This window comes from Bos taurus, chromosome 5, assembly GCF_002263795.3.
Source record: "Bos taurus isolate L1 Dominette 01449 registration number 42190680 breed Hereford chromosome 5, ARS-UCD2.0, whole genome shotgun sequence".
Taxonomy (NCBI): Eukaryota; Metazoa; Chordata; class Mammalia; order Artiodactyla; family Bovidae; genus Bos; species Bos taurus.
In genome coordinates, this window is record NC_037332.1 from 85,770,661 (window position 1) to 85,794,483 (window position 23,823).

A 23,823-nucleotide genomic window follows, 5' to 3' on the forward strand; every position below is an offset into this window, starting at 1 on the left:
AGAGCCATCTAGCGTCAGTCATTTTTATGGTGTGTGTGTGTGTGTGTGTGTGTGTGTGTGTGTGTATGCACACGCACATTCCTAATATCAGAAGGTCATATTTTGTTTTTAATAAACAAATACCTACATATTAAACATGTCTATACTTGGTTAACTAGTTTCTGCCATCTACCACTGGGAAAATATATTTTCATGACAGATTGAGCTACCCCCTTAAAATAGACTGACCAGATTCCCAAAATGTTAGGTATTTGGGTAGAATTTCTAGGAGCAGTAGTAGGTCACTGTTGTTCCTTCATTGTTCCATAGATTAAGACAAATAAATAAAAAAAAGCAAGATATGAATAAGCAATTGGCGAAAGATATGGAATAAGACTAGATTGGTACATGAATCCATTGTGAATGTTATATGTAGGGAACCATACTTTGGGCATGGACTATATTGGACCAGCATGCTGGGCTCCATGCTGTTGAAAGGGTCTTATACCTTAGGTGGCCTTGACCTGCTTCAAGGGAACTATGAATAAAGGATAAATCATGATTCTGCCAGTGGGTGATAAAAGTGAAATAAAATAAGCACTCTTTATGGTCAGCAGGAAGACAGAAGCCACTGTGATTATTTTAAAAAGGGGCATCTAATAGTGAGAAATTGTTGCACATTGACAATAATAAACTGTGAAAAAGCAACCTAGAGGTCAGGAGCAGGAAGAAGTTACTACCACCCTTATGCTGGAGACAAAAGGGATGAGTTTGGCAGGATGATCGCAGGGTTGCTGGGGTCACTGGACACAAGCGGGAACCATGGGAGCCTGTTCAGCAGGAGGTGGAGCCTGGTAAAAATGGGGCTGCTGCCTGAGGCACAGCAAAGGAAAGAAAGAGGGAGAGATTCAAACAGCAGAGGGTCGAGAGGTGTCGAACCTTGGAGACAGTCAATGGGAGTTTGTTTTTCTGAAGTCTTTATTTTGAATATGTAATTGTCTCTATGATAAAATGTTTTTAAATAGTAAATGAGAGAGGAGACACAGGAGTACATGCGTGCGCACGTGGCTGCCTGTACCCCCTCCACACACACACCCATGCATGCTCCCACGCAGTTTTACACCGAGCTCCAGATTACCTACTCCCAGTAGCTTAATTCACCTCCAAGTTGACTACCAGGGGGGCCAGGGAAACTTAACCCACAGGAGTGAGCACATGTCAGGGGTCAGCAGAGCAGGAGATGGACAAAGAAAGGATCTTAGGCAAAGACGCTGGCAGACCCTCACCCAAGATAAATAAGGCAGTGACTTTGCTCTTGCACAAAGTTCTAGAATTTCCCATTGCTCCTCTGACTTTCTCAGTCCGTCACAAGGTACCCTCTACCACAATTTTGTTCCTATCAAAGTGGGACTGGGCACACATCATGTAATTATGTGACCCAGCCTCTGTCACATTGAGCCTTTGGGTACTGGAGTGTCCGTATAACACACCAAGTTTTTGCACACTTCTAGCACACTTTCATTTACATGCAGTCTACATGGTTGACTATACAAGCACTGATAAATTTCAGACAAACTCCAGATTAGTTGGAGTATTTGTGGTTTTAGTTTGAAATCCTTACCTTGCATGGAGAGTGAGGACTTGGGCAAGATATGATGGTAATGACAACACGGGTTCTTCTGTAGTGATGCTCTTCAGCACACATTGAATGTGTTTAGTTGATCAAGAAAAACCATGCTCAAGTTTTTCATGTTCAGCTTTGAAGACTGATAATTAAGATAGCAAAATGGGGGTACACTAACTTTGTAATTATTTGAATTGATATATAAATTATTGGAATCCAGCTGTACTGATTTTGTAATAATAAGTGGGCACTTGATTCTCAAACGTCTTTAACTCTATGGGATGGGGGGGCATGGGAGGGAGGAGATATATATATATATATATATATATATATATATATAGCCAATTCACTTTGTTGTACAACATTGTAAAATAACTATATTACTTGCTTAGTTGTGTCTGACTCTTTGTGACCCCATGGAGCCTGCTAGGCTCTTCTGTCTGTAGAATTATCTAGGTAGGAATACTAGAGTAGCTAGTCATTCCCTTTTCCAGGGGATCTTCCTGACGCAGGGGTTGAACCCAGTTTTCCTGCATTGCAGGCAGATTTTTTACCATCTGAACCACTAGGAAATCCCAAACTACACCCCAATTAAAAAAAAAATCTTTAGCTCTAAAAAATATGGCGTTTGATTCTATAATACTAGAAATAACACTTTTCTAACAAAGAAAAATATGACATCTCTTCTGGGGTCATCATATATGACTGTGCAAGTAATATATTTTATGAATTGTCCACCTCGGGGCATCTTCTCTTATTCACACAGTCAGTTGACATGCCAGCAACAGCCCTGATCTCTCAACACTGACATTATCAGAGGAAGTATTGCCAGGAGAAGTTTCATGGCCTCCTCTAAAGAATGAGGTTGACTTTTTACCCACATAGAGATTCAGAGAGGCCCCTGTGAAGAGTATCTTGACTTTGAACAGGACAGAGTTATTGTTGGTTTTAGATTTTCATGTCTGCCTGTTTGCATTTAGGCCAAGAATACTTTTATTTATCTTTACTACTTTCTTGTTAATACTGGCTAAACCATTGTGTAAGAACAAAACTTTTTATTATATTAAATGATTATTAAAACTATGGCATGGTCTCAGTGGAAATGTACTAATGTGTGTGTGTGTGTGTGTGTGTGCATGCATGCATGCTCTGTTACTTAGTTGTGTCCAGTTTTTGCAACCCTATTGACTCTAGCCCACCAGTCTCCTCCGTCCATGGGATTTTCCAGGCACGAATACTGAAGTGGGTTGCCATTTTCTTGTCTAGGGGAATTTGCTGGCACAGAGATCGAACCTACCTCTCCTACATTAGCAGGCGGATTCTTTTACTGCTGAGCCACCTGGGAGGCCCAGTGTATCTTTGTACTAATATACAAATTAGCATTTGTATATTGTACAAAAGTAGTTTAGTAGCTTAGTTTTGAAAACTGGCCTAAGTCCTGAATTTAAAATTTTTAATACAGTTTGACTTGTTCACACAAAGGCAAAGCCACCAACACATTGAGGAAGAGATTTTTTAAATGGGGTTAAAGTGGATACGTTTTCAGGGATGGATGGCAGACTTAGACCAGGCAGTGGTGAAGTGGCAGGTGCAGGCATCAGACTAGGTCAAAGGTCAGGCCTAGCACCGCCTTGTGTTAACTGGTTCAGTTTCCTAACTGCTATGTACCTTGTGCTGTGAAACATACCAACCTGTAGAGATTTCTGTCAAGATCCAAGGGTAAATGGATCCAGAATGGTGCATGATAGAGTGGGCCAAATAAACCTCTTATAAAAGTTTATTTTTCTTTAAAAAATGTCAACTTTTTCTTGTTTATGTTCAAGTTCAAATTAGGTGCCCCTTCGCTGGTGGCTCAGAGGTTAAAGCATCTGCCTGGAATGCGGGAGACCCGGGTTCGATCCCTGGGTTGGGAAGATCCCCTGGAGAAGGAAATGGCAACCCACTCCAGTACTCTTGTCTGGAGAATCCCATGGAGGGAGGAGCCTGGTGGGCTACAGTCCATGGGGTCGCAAAGAGTCGGAAACGACTGAGTGACTTCACTTTCACTTCACTTTCAAATTAGGTAACATTTCCCTCCTTTGGCTTTCTTACACCTGTCTGTTGCTTCTGTCCTTGTTAGCTCCCTATCTCTATCCTTATACCCAATGCTGTTCTTTTTAATATTTTATTATTATTATTGCCTGCGCTGGGTCTTCGTTGCGACACTTGGGATCATCAGTCTTTATGGCAGCATGGGAACCTTGAGTTGTGGTATGTGGGCTCTAGTTCCCTGACCTGGGATCCAACCCAAACTGTCTGCATTGGGAGTTTGGAGTCTTAGCCACCGAATCATCAAGGATGTCCCCCAGTACTGTTGAATTGTTCTGAGGTAAAGGTTTTCGATATTAAGCATCTGGATTTGTAGTTGTTTTGTGAGCTGCTTTTTTATTTCTTTTCAGTATGTTCCTTATTGATTCCTTTTCCCCATGTCCCTAAAAATATCCTACTTATTGATAATGTATGTTTCCCTTGTCTTTATTAGAAAACAGAGAATGGCAAAATGCAGCAGCATTAAGATTTAGCTATGCATCGGTGTAGTGCCTCTCAGTTTATCAGCTTAAAAATCCTTTGAATCTCTGAAATTGAAAAAATCTGAAATTTGAATCGGTGATGCATTTGAAATCATGTCAGAACACCATTTTACTCAGACCTCCTTTTTGAGGGGGGGTGTGTGTGTGTGTGTGTGTGTGTGTATGTGTATTTGTGTGTGTGTTGATTCAACATGTGTATATATTCTATTTTCCCCATCTGGCATCTGATTTAGCACCAGCCTATCTAGCTGTTCTGTGTCAAGAGGGCTCCAGCCTTTTCACTATGAAAGAGAAAGAAGTGAAATAATAAAAAGGAAAAGTCTTCCACTACCTCCCCCTCCTCACTTTTTGTTTAGTTGTTTCTAAGCAAGTTTCTTGCCATTTACCTTTGCATCTGCATTGCTTATTGATTGGCAATTTTAAAATTGTTTATTGTGCTCTTTTGTTTCACTGTTCAAGAGCTAAAACAAAAGCTCCCAGGCCCTGTGAGGTACACATTTGCATGCGGTGAGCGTTGCCCGAGGAAAAAGTAATTGCTAATGCATATTTATGGGGCACAAATTTGCCATTTGTTTATGCATAAAATTATCAATAGTGCAGGGCGGCCCAGCCGTAGAAAATGGTGACCTTTTTAGCTTAATAAATAGAAATCAGCTGTTATTGTGAAGAGATCAGCCATTTATTCTGTGTTGAGGGACATTGCCGGGAAAATGCAGATTGGGGCTGGCAATATCATTAAATGGAAGGCCAATGACCCTTTCCGTAGAGTCTATTATACTTTATCTAATAGGGGATAAATGACTCTGGTTGGCAAATGGAAAAAAAAAAAAAAAAGAACAACAGTTTTTTTTTTTCTTTTGTAGTTTTATAACTCTGTGGATTTTAAGCCATAAAAGTGAACAGGAAACCTCATACTGACCTGTTGCTAGAATTCTCTCAAAAAATATCTGTTTTAAAGTTTCTTTTCCTATTGGTTATTCTCTATTTCAGTTTGTACCCATCAAAACAGAAAGTCAGATACTTTTTTCCAGGAAAATAGATCTTCTTTAGTTTTTAGCTTTTTTTTTTTTTTCTTTCTTTGTCTTTCTTTTGGCTATACTTTTAATCTTTACAGTACAGGAGTATTTGTATTTTACAGGGTTGCTTTACATTTGATATCTTAAAAATATTAAAAGTAGAAGAAGATACTCTCAAAATAAAGTTAGGAATAAATTGTAAACGGAAGTTTTCTGTTTAAAACTAAGCATAAGAATGGCTTCTGAGAGGACTTCTCTGGTGGTACAGTGGATAAAAACCTCCTGCCAGTGCAGGGAATATGGGTTCCATGCCTGATCAGGGAAGATGCCACATGTCACAGAGCAGCTACCGAGCCTGCACTCTAGTGCCCTCGAGCTGCAGCTGCTGAAGCCCATGTGCCTGGAGCCTGTGCTCTGCAACAAGAGAGAAGCCACCACAATGAGAAGCCCATGCAGTGCAGTGAAGAGGAGCCCCCACTCCCCGCAACTAGAGGAAGCCTGAGCGCCACAGGGAAGACCCAGCACAACCAAAACTAATTAACTTTATAAAAAGAATAGCTTCTGAGGGAAGTGTGTGGGTCCTTTGGATTAGTAAAAATATTATATGAGTGTAAAACCTTCTCATCATTTCTTTTCTTTCTTTTTTTTTTTTGCCATACCACATGGTTTGCCAGGATCTTAGTTCCCTCAACAAGGATTGAACTCAGGGCCACGGCAGTGAAAGCATGGAGTCCTAATCACTGAACCTTCAAGGAACTCCCAGTATATTTTCTTGCTATGTAAAAACCAACAGACAGTCATTGTATCTTTTTTGGTTGTTTCACTGAGTGAAATGCCCTTAGTTTCCCCAGAGCTTGCTTGAAACTATGGTTTCATGTGATGTGATCTCAGGCTACATTTTTTTGGCCAGTGTCTCTCTGGTAGGCTAGTGATCATTTTGGTCTTTTAGGTTTTTTTTAAATTGAGTCTCCTCAATCATTATAGAAGTCACTATGAAGTGGTGTTTGCTTTCTCAGTATTGTAATGATTTGATGCGCTGAAAATTTTATGTAAGTTACAAAACAAGTTAATGCAACAGAAATGTGTAAATCCACCTGGGAAGATGGTGGAGCTCTTGGAAGCTCCACGCATGCTCCTTCGTAATTGTGTATCCTAACATGAGTGCGGAGAAGGCAATGGCACCCCACTCCAGTACTATAGCCTGGAAAATCCCATGGATGGAGGAGCCTGGTGGGCTGCAGTCCATGGGGTCGCTAGGAGTCGGATACGACTGAGCGACTTCACTTTCACTTTTCACTCTCATGCATTGAAGAAGGAAATGGCAACCCACTCCAGTGTTCTTGCCTGGAGAATCCCAGGGATGGGGGAGCCTGGTGGGCTGCCGTCTATGGGGTTGCACAGAGTCGGACACGACTGAAGAGACTTAGCAGCAGCAGCAGCAGCAGCATGAGTGCACTGCACTAGGTTTCAGGCTTCAACAGTGGTGGATTTGCAGCCACCAATCTTGCCCTCGTGCCACACTGGAGTACGACAGTGCATTCTGCAGCATGTCACCAGTGACTGAGTAACCTTTTACTGGCAGAAGTAGGTCTGTTGTTCTCTTTTAAAGTAGAGGTTGTGAATAGGATTCAGACACTAGGGTACATTAGTCCATAAAATGAATATATTTTTATGTCATTTATAAGATATTGATTTTAGGTCCATTAGATTCATGGTGCCTAGTGGGAGAAAAAACAATGATTTAATGGGTAGGTTGGAATTTCAGAAGGAAGAACAATGGGGATTAACCCTTTCTTCTTCAGCTTCCTGCCCCCCGGTATATAATATTGTCAAGGAGCTGAGGAGAGGACTTTAGGAGACAGGGACACTTTATCACCTGGCTTCCCTGCACTTTACAAGGGATCACAAAAAAAATTTCGGCTGGATTATTACTATGTCTCTGAATGTGACAGAACAGATCACTCTCAGTTGATGAGTTGCCAAAACTATCTTTTATAAGGTAATTTTTAAGTTGGTGGATATATTTTGTTTTCCAAAGCTCAGAGCACATTTATGTAGAGACTTAATAATTTAAGATATTGTTTATGGAGATTAAATATATGAAGAATACAGCTTAGATTTTTTTCAAGGGTCTTTTTCTCAACTCTAAGAAAGGAAAGATCATCCTGCTGTCGTGTCAGTTATACCCTTTCTTAGGCAAGTCTTAAGTGATATTGGTGAGAATGACCAGCATAATTTTTAAAGTCGGGTGTTGCCTGTTCCAAAAATACATAGATAATTACTGGTTTATATAAGCCTCTTTTCTGATAAGAAGATGACTGAAATATTACTTCATTTCTATGTTATTAAATTTAGATGTAAAGCACTTATAATAATTCTAGTCAATTTCGCTCAACTAATGTTACTACTACCTGAAAGGAATTTCCTCTTAGGCTGCTTTGGAAGCTACATCTTCATTATTATATCTGAAAACACCTAATTACAATATAGGTATGAAAATCTTAAAAATTCCAATCATCACTCCAGTCTTGTGACATACTGATATATTATGGTTAAAGAAAAATATGCCAACTGAAATCTGATTAGCTTAAAACTTGACCTTACATAAAGATTATGGTATCAACAAACATTTTTTTAGAACATATTTTAGTTCAGGTTTTTCATGTTCTGTGACAAAAATATAAAAATACAGGCTCCCTCTTGTGGGTAAAATTACCAGCTGTGTATTTCTGTATTGCCCACTTATGGGATATGACAAATTTTTTGGTTTCATTTTTAAGTAAATTCTACTGTGGCAGTGTCTTTATAGTTGCTTAGATGTGATGTTTCACTTAATTGATAAAAGTAAAGTTTGGGGTACCTTTTTAGTATAATTTTTTTTTAATTAAAATAGACAGTTTTTTTTAAAAGAATTGGCAGACCATGTGTAGACAACCTTTATTTTACTGCTGCTACTGCTAAGTCACCTCAGTCGTGTCCGACTCTGTGCGACCCCATAGACAGCAGCCCACCAGGCTCCCCCGTCCCTGGGATTCTCCAGGCAAGAACACCGGAGTGGGTTGCCATTTCCTTCTCCAATGCATGAAAGTGAAAAGTGAAAGTGAAGTCGCTCAGTCGTGTCCGACTCTTAGCGGCCCCATGGACTGCAGCCTACCAGGCTCCTCCATCCATGGGATTTTCCAGGCAAGAGTACTGGAGTGGAGTGCCATATTTTACTGCAACAGCATAATTTCTCTTTTTCAAAACTTTTAATTTTATATTAGAGTTTAGTTGCCCAACAAGGTTATGGTAGTTTCAGGTGTACAGCAGAGAGATTCAGTTATACATATACACATATCTACTCTTTTTCAAATTATTTTCCCGTTTAGGTTGTTCCAAAATATTAAGCAGAGTTCCCTGTGTTGTGCAGTAAGTCCTTGTTGGTTATCCACTTTAAATATAACAGTATTTACATGTTGATCCCAGACTCCTTAGTTAACCTTTCAACCCATCTTCCCCCCAACCTCCTCTTAAGCATGAGTTAGTTCTCTGTGAGTCTGCTCTGCTTTGTAAGTTATTTTTATCATCTCTTTTTAGATTATGCATATAAGCAGTATCATATGATATTTCTCTTTCTAACTTCACTCAATATGACAATCTCCAGGTTTATCATGTTGCTGCCAATGGCATGATTTCATTCTTTTTAATGGCTAAGTAATATTCCATTGCATATACACACCACATCTTTTGTATCCATTCATCTGTCAATAGACATTTAGGTTGCTTCTATGTCTTGGCTGTTACAAACAAGTAGCAGCATAACTTCTGATGTTCAAAATGTAATAACTTTTCTCCTTTTTAAATACTTTCCAAAGCAGTAATTAGTGAATTGATGAAATGATGTGGAGTCTTCTGTCAATGTGGTGACTTCTGGATTTCTGTGCTTATTAACAAAAGATCTGATATTGGAATGAAGTAAAAGCCCCTCTACTAATCATGGTCTAGATGGATAACAATATGGTAATGAAACTACCCTAATACCGTAAGCCATGTGACCAAAATAGTGAATAATCAATGGCATAATAAGAATGATGATGAATGACTCAATTCTCCATAAATTGAACTGATAGTAAAGACGGTGAACTGGCACCAAGGCTGTGGCTACCACCAAGGACTGATTCCTTGCTTTCAAAAGTCTGATTCTTGAGAATTTCAATCGATTGCCAGAGACAGTTTTTGTTTAACCTAAGGAACTGATAACAGCCAGAGTTCCATTCACTTCTCAAGGTGGCAAGAGCAATGTTTTTGAAACTGGACTGGGCAGTACAGGCACAGAGACACAAGAAGGAATGTCAGTGTAGAGACAGCTGAGTGGCTCCCACTAGACAGTGGCTGTGTTGACCTTGGCTGTCACACTTTTGAGTGCAATCCAAGAAAGGAACTATGAGGACACTTGAAAATTTTTCATAACTCATTCCAAGAAAGAAGAACCTTAATGCTACCTGTCCTGAAGTATACTCAGGATGTTTATATCAAAATTATACAAAATGAACAACTTACGATTAATAAATACAGAGGAGGGGGTGACAGAGAATGAGATGGTTGGATGGCATCACTCACTCAATGGACATGAGTTTGAGCAAACTCTGGGAAATAGTGAAGGGCAGGAGGAAGGGCAGTAGGAAGCCTGGAATCCTGCAGTCCATGGGGTCACAAAGAGTCTGACACAACTGAGTGACTAAACAAAAACAGCAAATTAATATATAATGCCTTTAACAGAATTTATATGTATAGTTTTTGGATTAATTCTTATGGTATTATGATATCAAAGTAATGCCTCTTTTTCAGTAAATAATAACTATCAGATCAGATCAGATCAGTCGTTCAGTCGTGTCCGACTCTTTGCGACCCCATGAATCGCAGCACGCCAGGCCTCCCTGTCCATCACCAACTCCCGGAGTTCACTCAGACTCACATCCATCAAGTCAGTGATGCCATCCAGCCATCTCATCCTCTGTCGTCCCCTTCTCCTCTTGCCCCGAGTCCCTCCCAGCATCAGAGTCTTTTCCAATGAGTCAACTCTTCTCATGAGGTGGCCAAAGTACTGGAGTTTCAGCTTTAGCATCATTCCTTCCAAAGAAATCCCAGGGCTGATGTATCTATATAAATAGATATTTATATATATATATATAAATTTATTTGAAAACCTTAGACATCTCATGCTTCTAAAGAGTTATATCTTGATATATTTAGTAAAAAGGAACAGTGCACTGTTAATGCTCTACTTTTATTTTTTCTAGATTCCTCTTGCTAATGACACGAGTCCTGTCTGAATCTACTTACAAGATTCTGAAGCCTGAACAGAAAATTTTGGCACTGCACTGGGTAGGAGAAAGATACACTCATAAAACACATAATACACACCTTTGAAAAAATTGATTATTTTAAAAATGGAAGTTTATGTGCCTTATTTTTAATTTATAAGTAAAATATGTGACATATGCATATAAAGCTATAATACATAGTCTTTTATGTTCAGATGACAACTGAATTTGTAATTATAATTTTCAGACTCATTATGAAGGTAATGTTTCTAAACTGGCAGATGTAAGCAACGTTTCTTTTCTTTTCATTTCCTTAATGAGATACACATTTCTTAAAGTTGCAAAAGCTTTTCTTCTTCACTGAAATTTAAAAAAAAAAAAACATTTTTTGCTACTTTTTCGTTGTTGCTGAAAAAGAAATACTCTGGGTCACAATGGGTAGGTCACAGATTTTACAAAACTTCCCATAGGCTATTAAGTATTTCAGGGTATGTTTTTGTAAACACATACAAAAGTACAAGTTTGCTGAGGCCAAACAGGTATTTTCCAGTTTGCTTGGCAGGAAAATTTATTGGGCATCTATCTGTGTGTGTGTTTATGAAATGCTTGTTAAAGTTATATTCTTGGGAATAGGAATTGAATGTTTGACCACAGACCTGGAGTTAAAAATCCTGTTATAGTTCCATGACTGACTGACTATCATATGAATGAGAGCAGAAAAGGTTGGAGGAAAGGTGTCCTATTGTTTAGAAATTTGTTACCAGTAAAATGGAAAAGGAATTACCTTTCTGTTTAGTTGAAGAGAATAGTAAAAAAGTTGTCTTTCTGCGAATGAATTCAAATTTATTTCCTAATCCACTTGAAAAGTCATATGATTTATGTTTCTAGAACTTCAAGATACAAGTTTATTTGTGAAAACCCTTACATTCAATGGTAGTTTTTTATCATCTTTAAAAATGGAATTGTTTTAAATCCCCAAAATACTTTAAAATAGTCATAAATAAGACTTTATATATTCACAGACAAATGAATCAAAGTAATATGGGAGAAAGCATTGTGAATATAGCTTTAATGATAACAGAATGGAAATGGAACTGGAATAAGTCACGAATTATTGCAGAACTTAAACTTTTATAGTTTTACAAGTAAAGACAGAAATATAAATAAAATTAAATGGGAAATGGAAAACTAGGACTACTTTTAATAAATATAGCAAACATCCTATGTAAAGAGCTATTATTATGAGAAAGGCAGTAACATCTTAATTTAAAACATAACAAGATATAAGAACAAATAATTAATGAAGAATGCAATTCTAGTGCAAAAGGATAGTAAAAGAAATGCAAAGTTATGTTTCACTTAAACTCAAACTAGTAAAAAGTAGTTTGGAATAATGTTGTAAAAGAATGTAGGGAGTTGGGTGCGTTCAGTAATGTTGGAAAAAGTTTATATTTGTTCCGCTTTCCACAAAACAATTTAACTATCTCTGTTAAGAGCCTTAAGTGTTTCCAAAGCATTCTATGCAACATTTTCACTTTGCTAGTTTGGAAAGGTTTGGTTGGAAGTAATCCAAATTGTTTTAAAAAGGTGGAACTTTATCTTTTCTTACGTGAAGTCTGTGTACTCAGTAAAGAGATGATCAGGAGGTGCCATAGTCATTAGGGACCCAGATCCTTCATCTTCTGCTCTGTTTCCCTGAAACTTTTACCTCATGTTTTGGGATATCCAGTATTGATACTCCAGCAATAAAGTCAATATTCTAGCAGCAGGAAAAGAATATTTCTAGAAGATTTATGCTCTTTCCCTGTTGGTATTGTCGCTAAGCTGTATCCGACTCTTTGCAGTCCCATGAACTGCAGCATGCCAAGCTTCCCAGTCCTTCACGATCTCCCAGTTTGCTCAAACTCATGTCTACTGAGTTGGTGATGCCATCCCAGCATCTCATCCTCTGTCGCCCTCTTCCCTCCTGCCCTCAATCTTTCCCAATGTCAGGATCTTTTCCAATAAGTCCACTCTTTGCATCAGATGGCCAAAGTATTGGAGCTTCAGCTTCAGCATCAGGCCTTCCAGTGAATATTCAGGGTTGATTTCCTTTAGAATTGACTCGGTTGATCTCTTTGCTCTCTAAGGGAGTCTCAAGAATCTTCTCCAGCACCATAGTTCAAAAGCACCATAATTCTTCGGCACTCAGCCTTCCTTATGGTCCCACTCTTGCATCTGTATGTGGCTGCTAGAATAACCATAGCTTTGTCTATATGAACCTCTGTCAGCAATGTGATGTCTCTACTTTTTAATATGCTGTCTAGGTTTGTCATAGATCTTCTTCCAAGGAGCAAACATCTTTTAATTTCACAGCTGCAGTCACTGTCCACAGTGATTTTGGAGCCCCCAAAATAAGCTCTGTCTCTGTTTCTACTTTTTCTCCATCTATTTGCCATGAAATGATGGGACCAGATGCCATGCTCTTAGTTTTTTGAATGTTGAGTTTTATGCCACCTTTTTCTTTGCTGAAACTCTCCTCTTTCATTCTCAACAAGAGGCTGTTTAGTTCCTCTTCATTTTCTGCCATAAGAGTGATATCATCTGCATATTGTTGATATTTCTCCTGGCAATCTTGATCCAGCTTATATTTCATCCTGCCTGGCATTTCCCATGATGTACTCTGTTTGTAAGTTACATAAACAGGGTGACAATATACCACCTTGACATACTCCTTTCCCAGTTTTAAAAGCAGCAGGAAATATTCTGGCAGCAGGAAGGGAATATTTCTAGAAGATTTATGTTCTCTCCCTATATGGATATCTTTTGAAAAGTGTCCATAGCTGTTCCACTTATATTCAATTGACTAGAACAAAGTTGCCTGACCATGACACACTTAAAAAGAGTTTAGAAGATATAGTTTTATTTTGGAAGATAAATTTGAGGAAATTACTATGGTTGGATAATAGAGACTAGATATTAGGGCCCAACTAACATTATTTGGTAATTTCACTTCCAGAATTTCTAAATTAATGAAATAATTAAAAGTGACACACTTTATGTATTATGATCATTTCATATATTTATAATGCAAATACTTTGAGGTTGAATAAATTGTTCAGCAATATAGCAATAGTTGGATAGATCTGAGTGTATTCGTATTATACAGTCAATAATATATTTTCAAAGAATTTTTAAATACATATGAAATTATACATGATGTAATGTTAAATGAAACAAGTAGAATACACATTAAATATAGAGTGTATCTGCAAAAGTGTGGGTGTACACATATACACATATGCGCACACATATATACACTAAAGTATAAATATATATTACAAATGCATAGAAAATTAGCTGAAAGTAGAAACATTAAATATTAGCTCTGGATTATGAAATCATCAGTTCAGTTCAGTGGCTCAGTTGTGTCTGACTCTTTGTGAACCTATGGACTGCAGCACGCCAGGCCTCCCTGTCCATCACCAACTCCCAGAGTTTACTCAATCTCATGTCCATTGAGTCAGTGATGCCATCCAACCATCTCATCCTCTGTCGTCCCCTTTTCCTCCTGCCTTCAATCTTTCCCAGCATCAGGGTCTTTTCAAATGAGTCAGCTCTTCACATCAGATGGCCAAAATATTGGAGTTTCAGCTTCAGCATCAGTCCTTCCAATGAATATTCAGGACTGATTTCCTTTAGGATTGACTGGTTGGATCTCCTTCCAGAATCTTCCAGAGAATTCCAAGGAATTCTCAAGACTCTTCTCCAATACCACAGTTCAAAAGCATCAGTTCTTCAGTGCTCAGCTTTCTTTATAGTCCAACTCTCACATCCATACATGACTACTAGAAAAACCATAGCATTGACTAGATGGAACTTTGTTGGCAAAGTAATGTCTCTGCTTTTTAATATGCTATCTAGGTTGGTCATAACTTTTCTTCCAAGGAGCAAGTGTCTTTTAATTTGATGGCTGCAGTTACCGTCTGAGTTGATTTTGGAGCCCAGAAAAATAAAGTCAGCTGCTGTTATTAATGTTTCTCTAGCTATTTGCCATGAAGTGATGCGACCAGATGCCATGATAATAGTTTTCTGAATGTTGAGCTTTAAGCCAACTTTTTCACTCTCCTGTTTCACTTTCATCAAGAGGTTCTTTAGTTCTTCTTTACTTTCTGCCATAAGGGTGGTATCATCTGCATATCTGAGGTTACTGATATTTCTCCCAGCAGTGTTGATTCCAGCTTGTGCTTCATCCAGCCCAGCATTTCTCATGATGTACTCTGCATAGAAGTTAAATAAGCAGGGTGACAATATACAGCCTTGACATACTCCTTTTCCTGTTTGGAACCAGTCTGTTGTTCCACGTCCAGTTCTAACTGTTGCTTCCTGACCTGCATACAGATTTCTCAAGAGGCAAGTCAGGTGGTCTGGTATTCCCATCTCTTGAAGAATTTTCCACAGTTTATTGTGATCTACACAGTCAAGTCTTTGGCATAGTTAATAAAGCAGAAATAGATGTTTTTCTGAAACTCTCTTGCTTTTTCGATGATCCAGCATATGTTGGCAGTTTGATCTCTGGTTCCTCTGCCTTTTCTAAATCCAGCTTGAACATCTGGAAGTTCATGGTTCACATATTACTGAAGCCTGGCTTGGAGAATTTTGAGCATTACTTTACTAGCATGAGAGATGAGTGCAATTGTGTGGTAATTTGAGCATTCTTTGGCATTGCCTTTCTTAGGGTTTGGAATGAAAACTGACCTTTTCCAGTCCTATGACCACTGTGGAGTTTTCCAAATTTGCTGACATATTGAGTGCAGCACTTTCACAGCATCATATTTTTGGATTTGAGATAGCTCAACTGGAATTCCATCACCTCCACTAGCTTTGTTCTTAGTGATGCTTCCTAAGGCCCACTTGACTTCACATTCCAGGATGTCTGGCTCTAGGTGAGTGATCACACCATCGTGATTATCTAGGTTGTGAAGATATATTTTGTACAGTTCTTCTGTATATTCTTGCCACCTCTTCTTAATATCTTCTGCTTCTATTAGTTCCATACCATTTCTGTCCTTTATTGATCTCATCTTTGCACGGAATGTTCCCTTGGTATCTCTAGTTTCTTGAAGAGATCTTTAGTCTTTCCCATTGTATTGTTTTCCTCTATTTCTTTGCACTGATCATTGTGGAAGGCTTTCTTATCTCTCCTTGTTCTTTGGAACTCTGCATTCAAATAGGCATATCTTTCCTTTTCTCCTTTTCTTTTTGCTTCTCTTCTTTTCACAGCTATTTGTAAGGCCTCCTCAGACAGCCATTTTGCATTTCTTTTTCTTGTACATGATCTTGATCCCTGTCTCCTGTACAATGTCACGAACCTCCATCCATAGTTCTTCATACACTCTATCAGTTCTAGTCCCTTAAATCTCTTTTTCACTTCTACTGTAAAACGGTAAGGGATTTGATTTAGGTTGTACCTGAATGGTCTAGTGGTTTTTCTTGTTTCAATTTAAGTCTGAATTTGGCAATAAGGAGTTCATGATCTGAGCTGCAGTCAGCTGCTGGTCTTGTTTTTGCTGACTGTATAGAGCTTTTCCATCTTTGTCTGCAAAGAATATAATCAGTCTGATTTCAGTATTGATCATCTGTTGATGTCCATGTGTAGAGTCTTCTCTTGTGTTGTTAGAAATCATGAAATTATTAGCAACTTTAATTTTCTTTATAGTTTGCACATTTTTAACAAATATGATTTAGCATTAATTATTGAGAAATATTAAAAGTATAGAATTCCAAATGGTTACATAAGTTGCTTAGTGCCTCTCTTTAAAATACTCTGTGTGTGTCTTTTCAAGGAGAGATGAAACAGCTTATCACTCATCCTTTTTGAGTGCTTTTCATGAAGTCAGATTGCATAAGCTTTTCTTCTCAGTAGAGGCATATACAGTTTCTCAGAAATCTTGGTAGTGTTGCAGCCTGGCTACATATTTTTAGATTAAGACAGATTGAGATATTGTTCAGTGGCATTTGACAAGCACCTTAAGGTTGTTGGTAATCATTCTGATTTCAAAGACAAAATGTGAAACTTTAAAAGACTTTTCTTTCTTGTGTGTAAGTGACCAAGTTTGAGTACTGCAATTCTGGATTAAGAATATTCTCTCTTTTTTAGGAGTTTTTTTGTAACCATATTATGATGTATTAGGGTATTAAAGGAGTGAAGGTTTTTCTGGAAGTAAGTGAAAAGCCACAATTAGCAATTTGTGAGAAATTCATGGCAGAAATTAGAATCAGGTTTTTTTTTTTTTTTTTCTCTGAAGCTAAGCTGACTTAACTCTTTGGAATTTATAAGAGAAGCATAATGTTGAGATGCATCAACTTTGCAGACATGCTGTTTGGGTTCAGTTTCTGACTATACCACTTAGGGCTGCTACTGTTGGGTATGTTCCTTAAGTACCAGTTCCTCACATATAAAATGTAAATAATAATGGAAAATAGTTTCAAGCAAATACCACGTGGATACTGGTTTAACTACACTGGTTATACAAAATAGACTTTAAAAACCAAACCATTACTGGAGATAAAGTTACTCTTTAAGTGATTGAAGTTTCAATTTGAATGGAAGATAGAATGATATTAAATCTAAGTGTCCCTAAGAGCATAACCTCAAAACAGATTAAGGAAAATTTAACAGAATAGCAGGGAGAAATAAACAATCCACAGTAGCAGTGAATATTAACTTAGTAATTGATGGAATGAAATAGAAAAGAATCAGTAGAGGGGGATAGAGTTGAAATATAAGACTAAGAAATTTGACATTGTAGACATATATAGAACCTTGCATGCAACAGTAAAATTCACATTATTTTGAAGAACACATTGAATAATTACAAAAATTGACCATATGCTGAGTCATAAATTAGGTCTCAACTGTTTTCAAAGAATTGGAATTATACCAGTGAAATTAAGCTGCAGGTGATAACAAAAATATAGCTAGAAAAAAATTTAAAAATTAAAAAGAAATCACAATAATAATTATGAATACTTTAGACTAACTAAAAATGTACATCTTATATGTAACAATTGTAGAACACCTATAAGAAGCATTTACTGGGAAATTTATACCTTAAATGTACTAGAGAAAATAAATTGAACATTAGTAAGTCAAGACTTTATCTGAAAAAAAAATGAATTAAAGTACATAATTAATGAGGTCAGAAGCAAACATATAAAGAAGAGAAGCAAGGCAGCCAAAAATTGTTACAAACGCTGAGTAAATGTTTCAGCATTCTGATGAAACTGAACAAGCAAACAAGTGACAAGAGAGGAATATCTAGTATCAGAAATGACAAAGTAACATCACAACAGATGTGCAGATATTAAACAGCTAAAATGAGTATCATGAACTTCACATTACCAGGTTAATATTGGGAAATAGGAAGAGTTAGATGAGTGGTCAAATTCCTAGAAAAATACATCAATGATCAAAATATTCCTAAAAATACATAACTTAGCAATATATACTTTAAAAGAGATAACCTGAATAATTTTGTAAACATTAAGGAAATTTTAGTAATCAAAATTTTCCTACAAAAGAATTCCAAACCCAGAAGGCTTTACAGGCAAATTTAAGGAAGAAATTAGTTTAATCCTTTGAAAGTTTTTTTTTTTTTTTCCAAAAAATAGAAGAAGAGGTAATAATCCCCAATTTATTTTATAAGGATCATATAATCTTGATACAAAACCTGGCAAAAATAGTATAAAAAAAGGATATTCAGGCAAATCTCTCTCATGAATAAAATGGAAAAACTGTCAATCAAATATTAGCAAACCAATTTCAGCAATATATTAAAAAGTTCATTAATCGTGAGCAAGTTTGTTTACTCTAGAAAATCAGCATTTGTTAGCATGTAAAAAAATCAGCCAGTGTAATACAAATTAAAAGATGATGATATCACTTGGTTATTTCAGTTAATGCAGAAAAAGGATTTAATAAAATGTATCATTTATTCCTTATTTTTGAAGTTCCTAAAAACTAAAAACAGGGAAGAGCTATATTAGTGTGATAAGAAATACTTATTGCAATCATAAATTAAAATAGTAAAATGTTGAAATCCTTCCTAATGAGATCAAGAGCAATATCAGGATATTTGTCATTGAGCATTTTACCTATAGAGCCTAGACAATACAATAAAGCAAGATAAATGCAACTATTGGGATTGGAAAAGAAACAACCATTGTTATTGGCAGATGGTATGAATTAATATGAGCATTTCAATTTGGTGCAAACAATACAATATGTACAAATCAACTATATTTCTATATATCAGCATCAATTTTTACCTAGTATTTAGTAACAAGAAATGAGTAGTACCTGTATAAGGAAAATTCTGAAAGTTTGAGAAAGATTTTAGTATTTATTAAATGAAATAAATGGTGAGATATACCATATTCATGTACAGAAAGAGCCAATATTATAACAATGTCCCCTAATCCCAAGTAGATTTGCAATCAAAATGCCAATTGCTTGTTTTGTCTTTGTTGGTTTTTGTCTTTCTTTGTTATTTGTTTGGATTGTGTATATATGTGTGTGTGAGGTTGCATGCCTTTGTGTGTATTCACCCATGTGTATGCATATGTGTGTGAGTGTGAGTGGGTGTGTGTATGTGTGTGAGTGGATGTGTAATGTGACAAGTTGATTCAAACATGAAAAGACAAGAAGAATCAAAACATTCTTGAAAAGGGGGTATATGGGTAGGATTACTTGGCCTGTTAATTTATAAAGTATTATAAATTCCGAAAGTGTGGCATTGCTGCTGGGGTAGGCAAGTAGAGAAATGAGAGACACTAGAGAGCTCAGTTAAGAAGCAATAGTTACTCATTTTCACTAATATGGCGGAACCAATACAATATTGTAAAGTTTAAAAATAAAATTAAAAAAAAAAAGCAACAGTTAGAACCCTTTATTTAACAGCTGATTTGTTCAAGATTGAGAAAGGAGTACTATGGGACTGTCTGTTGTCACCCTGTTTGTGTAACCTATATGCTGAGCACATCATGAGAAATGCTGGGCTGGATGAGTTACAAGCTGGAATCAAGATAGGAAGGAGAAACATCAACAGTCTCAGATATGCAGATGATACCACTCTAATGGCAGAAAGCAAAGAGGAACTAAAGAGCCTCTTGATAAGGGTGAAAGAGGAGAGTGAAAGAGCCAGCTTAAAACTCAGTATTAAAAAAACTAAGATCATGGCATCTGGCCAGTTACTTCATGGCAAATAGAAGGGGAAAAGGTGGAAGTAGTGACAGATTTCCTCTACTTCAGCTCTAAAATCACTGCAGATGGTGACTGCAGCCATGAAATCAGAAGACGTTTGCTTCTTGGCAAGAAAGCTATGACAAACTTAGTGCGTTGAAAAGCAGAGACATTACTCTGCGACAAACATCTGTATAGTCAAGGCCATGGTCTTCCCAGTGGTCATGTATGGTGTGAGAACTGGACCATAAAGAAGGCAGAGCTCTGAATAACTGATGCCTTTGAACTGTGGTGTTGGAGAAGACTCCTGAGAGTCCTTGGACAGCAAGGAGATCAAACCAGTCAATCTTAAGGGAAATCAACCCTGAATACTTGTTGTAAGGGCTGATACTGAAGCTGAAACTCCAGTAATTTGGTCATCTGATGCTAACATCTGACTCATTGGAAAAATCCCTGATGCTGGGAAAGATTTAGGGCAGAAGGAAAAGAGGATATCAAAGGATGAGATGGCTGGATGGCATCACCGATGCAGTGGACATGAACTTGGGCAGACTTTGGGAGATGGTGCGGGACAGAGAGGCCTGGTGTGCTGCAGTCCATGGGGTTACTAAGAAACAGACACGACTGAGTGACTGAACAACAGCAGAGAGCTCAGAAACAACTCTTGCATATATGGACATTTTATTTATAAGAGAGGTGGCACTTCAAAGCAGTAGAGAAATAGCAGACTTTTAAAAATACACGGTATTGGGAAAATTGACTCTTTATTGGAAAAAATGAAATTGAATCCCTATCTCACACACACACAGATATCAATTTCAGTTAGTATAAGACGTAATAAAAGAGAATCTCTTGAGATAATTTCCTATAAGAAAATCTAGGAAAATAAGTTTATGACCTGAATGTAGAGACATATTCCTTAGATAAAAAGTCACACATTCTACATTATTTTTTAAAATACACTATGAAAGTGAAAGAGGAGAGTGAAAAAGTTGGCTTAAAGCTCAACATTCAGAAAACAAAGATCATGGCATTCGGTCCCATCACTTCATGGGAAATAGATGGGGAAACAGTGGAAACAGTGGCAGACTTTATTTTTGGGGACTCCAAAATCACTACAGATGGTGACTGCAGCCATGAAATTAAAAGACGCTTACTCCTTGGAAGGAAAGTTATGACCAACCTAGATAGCATATTCAAAAGCAGAGACATTACTTTGCCAACAAAAGTTCGTCTAGTCAAGGCTATGGTTTCTCCTGTGGTCATGTATGGATGTGAGAGTTGGACTGTGAAGAAGGCTGAGTGCCGAAGAATTGATGCTTTTGAACTGTGGTGTTGGAGAAGACTCTTGAGAGTCCCTTGGACTGCAAGGAGATCCAACCCGTCCATTCTGAAGGAGATCAGCCCTGGGCTTTCTTTGGAAGGAATGATGCTAAAGCTGAAACTCCACTACTTTGGCCACCTCATGCAAAGAGTTGACTCATTGGAAAAGACTCTGATGCTGGGAGGGATTGGGGGCAGGAGGAGAAGGGGACGACAAAGGATGAGATGGCTGGATGGCATCACTGACTCGATGGACGTGAGTCTGAGTGAACTCCGGGAGTTGGTGATGGACAGGGAGGCCTGGTGTGCTGCGATTCATGGTGTCGCAAAGAGTCAGACACAACTGAGCGACTGAACTGAACTGAACTAAACTGAATCTCTAAGAGCAGTTTTAGGTTCACAGCAATGTGAGCAGAAGGTTTAGAGATTTCTCATATACCACTCCCCACAACCCCCCTACAGACACACATGCCTAGCCTCCTGCAACGTCAACATCCCCCACCAATGTCAACATCCCCCAGAGTGGTACATTTTTTACAACTTCTAACTGACACATTAGTGTCACCCACAGTTCATCATTTACGTAGGTTGTAGTTTATTTTATTGTTTATCAAGAAAATGAAACATAAAAATGAGTGAAAAGAGAGGACATGGAGTGGCAGAATAAATTTGCAAAGTTTCATTGACACACTGATATCCAGAATAGATATTTTAAAACTACAAATCAATGTGAAAAGTCACATAATCCAATAGAAAAATGGTTAAAAAAAAGAAATCCAAATGGCCAACAATACGTCCAAATGTCAAAACATATGAAAAATGCTTAATATCAGTTATAGTCAAGGAAATACAAAGTGAATTCACAGTGAGATACGGCTACATATGCCTCAGAATGGGGAAAACTAAAACGGTTAACAGGTCAAAGCAGTGACAAGATTGCAGAACAATAGCAGTGTTCATACAGGGCTGATCAGAACAGAAATTGGAACAGCTACTTTTGGTTAGATAGCTCGTACTTAAGCATAACAATCCTAGGTATGTGTATCCCAGCAAAATATGTGCATATGAGTGCTGAAGAATTGATGCTTTCTAACTGTGGTGCTGGATAAGACTCTCGAGAGTCCCTTGGACTGCAAAAAGATTAAACCAATCAATCCTAAAGGAAATCAACCCTAAATATTCATTGGAAGGCCTGATGCTGAAGCTGAAGCTCCAATACTTTGGCCACCTGATACGAAGAGCCAACTCATTGGAAAAGACCCTGATGATGGAAAAGATTGAAGGCAGGAGGTGAAGGGAGTGACAGAGGATGAGAGGGTTGGATGGCATCACTGACTCAATGGACATGAATTTGAGCAAATGCTAGGAGTAAGTGGAGGACAAAGGAGCCTGGAGTGCCACAATCCATTGGGTCACAAGGAAATGATCATGATTTAGTGACTGAACAAGAACTAAATATGTGCATACACGTATCAGGAAATACTTACAAAAATGTTCACAGTAGAAATATTTGTATTTGCCAAAAATTAGAAATAATTCACTAATCATGAACAACATAGACAATTGTAGAATAGTCATGATGTGAAGCAATGAAAATGGAAGGCTTTTAGTCATCTCCTTAACATTAAGCAGAGAAAAGCAAAGACATGATACAAACAGGATGATGTATGGTTGATCTATGGTTGATTCTAGGCAAACAGTTGTGTTTTTCAGAGATGCATTATGGATGGTAAACCTATAAAGACAATCAGGGAAACATTACTGTAAGAGTCAGAGAGTGCTGATCTCTAGGAATGAGGAAGAGACTGAGATCATGGAAGGAGAATTTGGGTGAGGGAGCATTTTGGGTCCAGGGGAGAGTGTGCCCTTCTGGTGATTATGTGGGTGTGTGCTTTCTTCTTCTTTGCCCAACTGTACATATGGTTTACACATATTCAATATAAGTGTTAAAGTAATACAGCAAATAGTTATAGTCAGTTTTATTTATTTCTTTAGTGGTATATATTTTCATGAGGGAGAACTGTGGTTGCAAATAGCATAAACCGACATATCTTTCAAAATTAGGTAAAATAATTGAAGGTGTTTGTAAAGAATCTCCCACATTGGAAATGAAGACTAATAGACTAGAAAAATAGGCATGTATTCTTTTCAGTGTTCTTTTTCTAAGACATGTAATAAAGGATTTCAGGCATTGCCATTAGATTGACTAGAATGTTTTGAGAACTATAAAATTATAAATATTTTATTTATATATGAATTGAATGCATTGGCAGGTTAAACCTTTTTGCACCCATCAACAATACCCACACAAAGGCTTTGTTGGATATCTGATTTTATACTGCATTGACCAAAAATAAGTTCTACACAGAGGCTTGTAAATCTAAGATTCTACAGAGGTAAGTTGAGGATACTGGTTAGTTATACCATTGGTGGCAAGTTATTTTTGTTTTGCTTATTTCCTTCTGCATTAACATTCTTTTAAAATGTCACTGCATTTATAGTTGTTTGCTTTAACCACTTAGCCAGTTAATAATTGGTGAACTTAAGTGATTGTTATTTGTGTACACCTTTGGTCACCTCTCTTTTACTTGCAAATAAGCAAGCTCTTTGCTTTAACTGTTTATCAGATTCACTATTTTTTTTTCCCCCAGTCAACCTTATCTAGAAAGTAAAACTCTTTGCTGCCTGAAAAAAAAAAGAGAATAATCCCAATATATTATAAATTGTCAAGTGAGTTCTTTATAATTAAAGATTACTCTGCAATATACAATTTCTAAGGCATTTA

The 23,823-nt window shown here is 37.4% G+C and overlaps 1 protein-coding gene across 6 annotated transcripts in view; it reads left to right on the top strand.

Annotated features, from left to right (window-relative positions):
• The window catches only part of SOX5 (SRY-box transcription factor 5), a 1,174,568-nt gene that overhangs the window by 314,020 nt on the left and 836,725 nt on the right, over nt 1–23,823 (top strand). For all 6 annotated transcript variants that reach the window (XM_010805416.4, XM_024991902.2, XM_010805413.4 and 3 more), the window contains one exon: nt 10,469–10,553. The gene's annotated coding sequence lies outside the window, so the exon portion shown is untranslated. The remainder of the gene's footprint in view (nt 1–10,468; nt 10,554–23,823) is intronic.